The sequence below is a fragment of the Cyphomyrmex costatus genome, unplaced genomic scaffold (assembly GCF_001594065.2).
Source record: "Cyphomyrmex costatus isolate MS0001 unplaced genomic scaffold, Ccosl1.0 scaffold127, whole genome shotgun sequence".
NCBI classification, from domain to species: Eukaryota; Metazoa; Arthropoda; class Insecta; order Hymenoptera; family Formicidae; genus Cyphomyrmex; species Cyphomyrmex costatus.
The window spans coordinates 812201-820428 of NW_017275249.1; positions in this window are offsets into that span (position 1 = coordinate 812201).

Sequence of the window (8228 nt, forward strand, 5' to 3'; positions counted from 1 at the left end):
AGCTATTTTTCTTATTCCGCAACGCGGATTTTAGACCACAAATGGGAGCAAATGATTCTTATATGCATTTGGAAAAAATTTATAAATTTAACATAAACCGCATGTCCTAAACAATCCACTCAAATTTTTAAGTTAATTCAACATAAGATGAATATGGGTGCGTTTAGGCATCAGATTTGGAAGCCGCTACACATCGGATTTGCCGGTTCCGCATTTTTATTAATCATGTAGATATGTAGTCGGCTGCGTAGTTAATTCTAATTATCTGCGTATCTACTGCATATCCATTGCCAAAAGGACGAAAATCTGCGCTGCAATCAACTGTACAATTGGACTAAAAAAACAAATTACTTCAAGAACTGCTATATCTAATTGCCTAAAAGAACGCACCCTATGTTACAAGGTTACACAAATAAGTTCGTAAACAAACTATAAAAGCATATTGTTGTTAGTAGAATTAACATTTACGATAATGTTAAATTTTAATCCACATTTTATTCAATTATCTTAAACTTTAAGTTTTATAGAGCTTTATTTTTATGTTATTTGTTTAATTATTGTAGTATACACAGTTGGAAAATTTGTGTATTTTTGTGAAAAAATCTGCTAGTAAAAGTTTTTGTGTTAAGTATAAGGTACACATTTAGATGTAAATTTAACATATGTTTCTTATGTTAAATGAATATATTGAATATGAAGTGTAAAATTATTGAAAACGATTTAAAAAATATGTTAAAGTGACACAATTTGCACGTATTTAGTAAATATGTTAAAATTAACAGAATAAGGGTGATTTTACTCTATAACAGGAATGGGTGGTGTTAGACGACGAGAGTCAATTCGTAAGTAAACAAGAAAGCGATTATAACATAAAAATTATAATATGAATTTTTAAAGAAAAAGAATACAATAAAATACTTAGCCGCTTTAAAATTAGAATATCGGTCAATATACTATAATAGTATAAAAAATCGTTCGATGTAAAATGTCGTAACAAGTTTCGACTCTTGGTTTGAGTCCTCTTCAGACGTTCAACAAAAATTCCTTAATCCAATATAATTGAGACAACACATTTCTCACTGACTCCTCGATTTCCCTCTTCGTTACACAACATTGACAATACAAGATGGCAAAGTCGTATATTGAAACAATGTATCTGTAACTTGGCATGAGAACAAAATCAAAAGATGTGAAAATAATGAAATTCAACAAAAATGTCTAACTCACCAGCGAAAACGATTTGTCAGTTTACAATATGAAAGTTAAATAAAATAAAAGAAGTTATAGAGTAAAATGAACAAAAAAGTAATAATACAAAACATTATCACAAAACTTATTGTATAAAATATGCAAAGTAAAACGAATGCAAGGATTAAGTGTACTAAGTCGTTTAACTGTCTTGCAAATACTGTGAAATAACAACAAAACTAAGCAGTGTGTCGATTGTCGATAACAAAAGATCAAACCTTATTTACAATGGGAATATATGAATCGTGAAGACCTTCAGTGTCCGTTTGTAAGTTAAGACTATTTTTCTGCTTTTTAATGTTAAGCATCTCAGAAATTATTCGCTTTCTATAATTAGGTTCTTCATCTAAAATTTTAACATCTTCCCATTGAAAGTCATGATCATATTGCAATCTGTGATCCGTAATAACCGAACGGTTAGAAGTATTATGTCTAATATGGCTACGGTGTTCATTAATTCTGGTTTTCAGCTGCCTTCCAGTCTGTCCTACATAAGACGCATCACAATCATTACATTGGATTCTATACACCACATTACTCTTGGATGTGTGCGACAGACTATCCTTCTGTACCTTAATGTATTTACCCATCTTATTAGGACTATGGAAAGAAACTTTAATTTCATCATTGTTAAAACGTTTGAATTTTTCAGTATGGAAAGGTATGAAAGGTACCGTAAGCCAAGAGACAGCTTTTTTATTCTCCAATTCATTAGCCTTTTCAACATGAGAAATTTGTCTATTTCTTTGCAAAAGTTTTATTCATTGGTTGATTGTATCAAAAATAAATGAGAGTGGGTAGTCATTATCAAGTAAATTATTAATTATAAGTATTAAATTCTTTTCATGGAATACTACGTCTGAAAGTAAAAAAGCTCTATCAACCAACGAATAAATTACGCCTCTTTTTTGAGAAATTGGATGGTTAGACAGAAAATTAAGAAATCTACCTGAGAATGTGGGCTTACGGTACCAATCAAACCTGAATCTGTTATTAATTATTGTTATTGTGGTGTCTAGAAATTCCAATTTATCACCTCCAATTTCACATGTAAATTGGAGACGTGGATGGAATGCATTGAAAACCAGAAGTAATGTGTCAATTTTTTCAGGATCAACCATAGTACAAATATCGTCTACATATCTGAAATAAAAGAGGGTGTCAATATTACAAGACGACAGAGACAAAGACTCCAATCTACTCATCACAAGATTAGCAATAATGGGAGATAAAGGAGAGTCCATGGGAGTGCCAAAACATTGCTTGTAAATCTTATTGTCAAATATAAAATATGTTGAATCCAGAATAAATTTAACGGCCTCTAAAAATTCATTTTTTGGTAAAGAACAGCCTCTAGACATAAAGCTCTATTTTTCATTATCACAGTCAATGGCTATGTCTATGGGAATATTTGTAAAAAGTGATATAACATCTAACGATATAAGTTTATAATTATCTTTTACTGCAATATTATTTATTTTATCTATTAATTGAAAACTGTTCTTGATGTAGCTGTCTGTCTTTGGAATCGTTAAGTAGAAAATATTATTTAAAAAGGTAGCCAAAGAGTGTAATGGAATGCCTATCGAAGAGACAATAATCCTGAGAGGACAATTAGGCTTATGAATCTCCTTCCGAGAGCTTATGGGTTGCCAAAGATTCATAAGCCTAATTGTCCTCTCAGGATTATTGTCCCTTCGATAGGCATTCCATTACACTCTTTGGCTACCTTTTTAAATAATATTTTCTACTTAACGATTCCAAAGACAGACAGCTACATCAAGAACAGTTTTCAATTAATAGATAAAATAAATAATATTGCAGTAAAAGATAATTATAAACTTATATCGTTAGATGTTATATCACTTTTTACAAATATTCCCATAGACATAGCCATTGACTGTGATAATGAAAAATGGAGCTTTATCTCTAGAGGCTGTTCTTTACCAAAAAATGAATTTTTAGAGGCCGTTAAATTTATTCTGGATTCAACATATTTTATGTTTGACAGTAAGATTTACAAGCAATGTTTTGGCACTCCCATGGGCTCTCCTTTATCTCCCATTATTGCTAATCTTGTGATGAGTAGATTGGAGTCTTTGTCTCTGTCGTCTTGTAATATTGACACCCTCTTTTATTTCAGATATGTAGACGATATTTGTACTATGGTTGATCCTGAAAAAATTGACACATTACTTCTGGTTTTCAATGCATTCCATCCACGTCTCCAATTTACATGTGAAATTGGAGGTGATAAATTGGAATTTCTAGACACCACAATAACAATAATTAATAACAGATTGAGGTTTGATTGGTACCGTAAGCCCACATTCTCAGGTAGATTTCTTAATTTTCTGTCTAACCATCCAATTTCTCAAAAAAGAGGCGTAATTTATTCGTTGGTTGATAGAGCTTTTTTACTTTCAGACGTAGTATTCCATGAAAAGAATTTAATACTTATAATTAATAATTTACTTGATAATGACTACCCACTCTCATTTATTTTTGATACAATCAACCAATGAATAAAACTTTTGCAAAGAAATAGACAAATTTCTCATGTTGAAAAGGCTAATGAATTGGAGAATAAAAAAGCTGTCTCTTGGCTTACGGTACCTTTCATACCTTTCCATACTGAAAAATTCAAACGTTTTAACAATGATGAAATTAAAGTTTCTTTCCATAGTCCTAATAAGATGGGTAAATACATTAAGGTACAGAAGGATAGTCTGTCGCACACATCCAAGAGTAATGTGGTGTATAGAATCCAATGTAATGATTGTGATGCGTCTTATGTAGGACAGACTGGAAGGCAGCTGAAAACCAGAATTAATGAACACCGTAGCCATATTAGACATAATACTTCTAACCGTTCGGTTATTACGGATCACAGATTGCAATATGATCATGACTTTCAATGGGAAGATGTTAAAATTTTAGATGAAGAACCTAATTATAGAAAGCGAATAATTTCTGAGATGCTTAACATTAAAAAGCAGAAAAATAGTCTTAACTTACAAACGGACACTGAAGGTCTTCACGATTCATATATTCCCATTGTAAATAAGGTTTGATCTTTTGTTATCGACAATCGACACACTGCTTAGTTTTGTTGTTATTTCACAGTATTTGCAAGACAGTTAAACGACTTAGTACACTTAATCCTTGCATTCGTTTTACTTTGCATATTTTATACAATAAGTTTTGTGATAATGTTTTGTATTATTACTTTTTTGTTCATTTTACTCTATAACTTCTTTTATTTTATTTAACTTTCATATTGTAAACTGACAAATCGTTTTCGCTGGTGAGTTAGACATTTTTGTTGAATTTCATTATTTTCACATCTTTTGATTTTGTTCTCATGCCAAGTTACAGATACATTGTTTCAATATACGACTTTGCCATCTTGTATTGTCAATGTTGTGTAACGAAGAGGGAAATCGAGGAGTCAGTGAGAAATGTGTTGTCTCAATTATATTGGATTAAGGAATTTTTGTTGAACGTCTGAAGAGGACTCAAACCAAGAGTCGAAACTTGTTACGACATTTTACATCGAACGATTTTTTATACTATTATAGTATATTGACCGATATTCTAATTTTAAAGCGGCTAAGTATTTTATTGTATTCTTTTTCTTTAAAAATTCATATTATAATTTTTATGTTATAATCGCTTTCTTGTTTACTTACGAATTGACTCTCATTGTCCTTCACCTTGTTTTAATTATTAATTTCATATAAAGAGTCCTTCAACTTTAATTTTATTTGTTATTAGACGAATTGTCATATTAGAGAACATTTGTTATATGTCAATTTTGTCATAATAATTATGTTGATTGTACATATAACTCTCTTCAAGTTTTATTCAAGATTAAATTCCATTTTTGTTAAAATATAAACATAATATCCATGTTACCATTCAACATACTTTAACATATTATGTTAAATTAACACAAAAATTTGAGTGGATATGCGATTTATATTAAATTTAATATATTTTTTCCAACTATATATTGAACTAACTGGATAATTCAAGTGAACGGGTTAAACTATAAGAAAATGCAAAAAAATTTTTAATTTTATTAAAAAAAACGTTAAAATATTTGACAGGACGTTTTTCATAGATGCTAAATATATATGTAAATGTATTTTCGTTTAAACGTATAATAAAATATATTAGAAACAATATATATATCTAGAAAAACGTTTCTAATAAACGGATATGCTAATTAAATATCTAAACGTGTACCTACAAGTAAACGTTTTTCTGAAAGCGAATATAAACAGATAAACGTTTTACGTTTACATGTATCTTCGAAAAATGAAATAAAATTAGAGTCCTAATTCGTATACATGGTAATTAAAGAGGTAATTCGTCTCGAGCTCGTAAGTGAATTATCGTCCGACGGATTTATTGCCGCATTGCAAAGGTTCGTATCAAAACGAGGCTTGCCGGAACATGCGTATTCCGATAACGAGATTAATTTTGTAGGAGCAAACAGTTAATGTAAGGAAATGTACATGCTTTTCAATTCAGAACAACATAAAGGGACTGTGAACAAATTTTCGAGTGAACATCGCAACTCATGGCTTTATTTACTTATCATTACATCGCATCTCATGGCTTTATTTACCGGGCACTTTATTCTCCACACTTTGGTGGATTATGGGAATCATTAGTGAAGCTCTGAAGCATCACTTCAAGCGTATAATAGGAGAACTCAAATCTACGTTCGAAGAGCTCAATACGTTTATTATCGAGGTAGAGGATATTCCAGACTAACTACGGCTTTTTCAGTCCCCAACGATATTAGTATTGACACTCGCTTACTATCTTATTGGCAAGCCGCTAACGGCTCTTCTTTCTTCGGGGGCAATTTGCTCTCTGTTCCAACTAATCAACTGTCGACATGACAGCATATCGCAAAGGTTCGACAAGACTTTTGATCACGCTGGAACCTGGAGTATTTCAATGAAGAGAGGAAATGAACTGATAATGGACCAAAATTCCAATTTGGGGCAGTGGTTCTTATAAAAAACAAGGGCTTGCCATGCACGCAATGGTTGCTGGGCAGAATCAAAGCGAGGATGAAATCGCTCGAGTAGCCACCATCAAGACAGCGACTGATGAAATAAAGAGGTCAATAAGGCTCCTTTGTCCATTATCAGTGGAGTCATAACCAGCTGCATAGACATGTAGTGATGGATCATATAAACATACGAATAACAGTGTAACATACATAACATGCGTAACGGCCGAATATATGCGTAATATATGTAGCTACGGATCCAAGGCGCTGCCGCTGGTCGGGATGCATGTCCCAGCTAGGCCTCGAAATCGAAAATGACGCGACGCGAGTACAATGTGCGTTAAATATACGTAGTAAATTGTAAGTATACGCAAATTTATAAGACGTTAATAAACAATTGTGACTAAAACTAATCCTGTAGATAAAATTATTGGAGAATAGTAAAACGCCTATTTAATCAATAGCAAAACGCCTGTTTAAGGTTTTTTTCTACTCCAATAATTTTATCTACGAGTAAGACAATTCGAAGTTTGAAAAGGACTCAATGTCGGAGTCGAAACTAGTTACACTCATTTTAATTTTTAAGTACTCATATTAATTTTTAAATAGTTTTTAAGTATAATTAAGTAATTTCATATATTTATGATTAGATTATCTAATTATACGTTTTTGTAAGTTTACAGTATATTTATTTAAAATTTTTTCTTATTTTTCGCTCTTTTTTATTATAGAAGAATATAATTATAAAATAGTATATAAATCCGGAACTTGTAATGTCAATGCAGATGCTAACGCGTGCGACAATTAACGCCATCGTTTATAAAATGTGTAGATGCCCCGGTGGCGCGGTGGCCGTGAGTGGACTGATCCTGAGGAAGCTGGTGGGATTATACATTAAAATCGCCGACTTCGATCCACGCGGCCTGTCGGATCCCCTCTGGATCCAGCTAAAGCAGAAGTATTACCCGGTACCGGGCAATCCCGACCCGCTACTACCTCGCGGAACTCATCAGACGCAGATTACAAAAATTGAAATAATCACCCGTCCGATACAAGTGATCAGGCAGTCGACCAATAAAACTAAAGTTTAAACTATACCGCCGCAGACTCTTTAGCTCTCTCTCTTTCGCAACTGCAACCACACACACGCGCTCCTCTCTCTCTTCACTCACTTGCGCGCGTTTCAGCCGAACTAGACGCTCGATATTGATGCTCGGCGAAAAACAAACTCTAGAATACTGTCAATATTAAACAACTAATATAGGAGATAAGGGCAAGAGCCAATAATTCCGTTAAAACCTTTTTAAATTAATCTAATATATACTGTCAATATTTCCATGTTAATCTAGCAATATTAAAACACGGTCAGTAATATTGTCAGTGTTCGTTAATGCTGACAGTTTTATTGATCGTGTAGAGTAATTAATGCAAAAATATTTAATTACTAGTTGATTGCGAATTGTTGGATTAATTCTTTTTGAAAAATTATTATCTTAATAAAAACAATTACGAAAAAATTCTATTATTTTTTAAAACTATGAAATCCAGTAAATTAAAGGCGAATGAGAGTACAGCGTTGTTATTGGTATGCACAATAATAAATAAATTTTCAAATTACTCTATTCCATTGAAATAACAAAATTTAGAACGTTCTCTTTGGAGCCATCTTCAGCTAATATAAATTTAAAATACCTCCTTTGTAATTATTTAACGAGTGACATCAGATTTACAAATTTGATGTACGGTGACTAAGCCATGTGTTAGAGGATTTCCTGGCATTGCATGTCATTATCAAGAGATTACCGAATACCAAGATGAGCGAGAGGAGGTTCTGGAGGAGTTGCCATGGTGAGACGAGCGTCATCACTTAAGTCCCTTTGTAAAGCCACCGATCGATATTTTTGTGTGTGCGTCTTGAGTGGATCGTGCGTTATTAAGATTTACACGA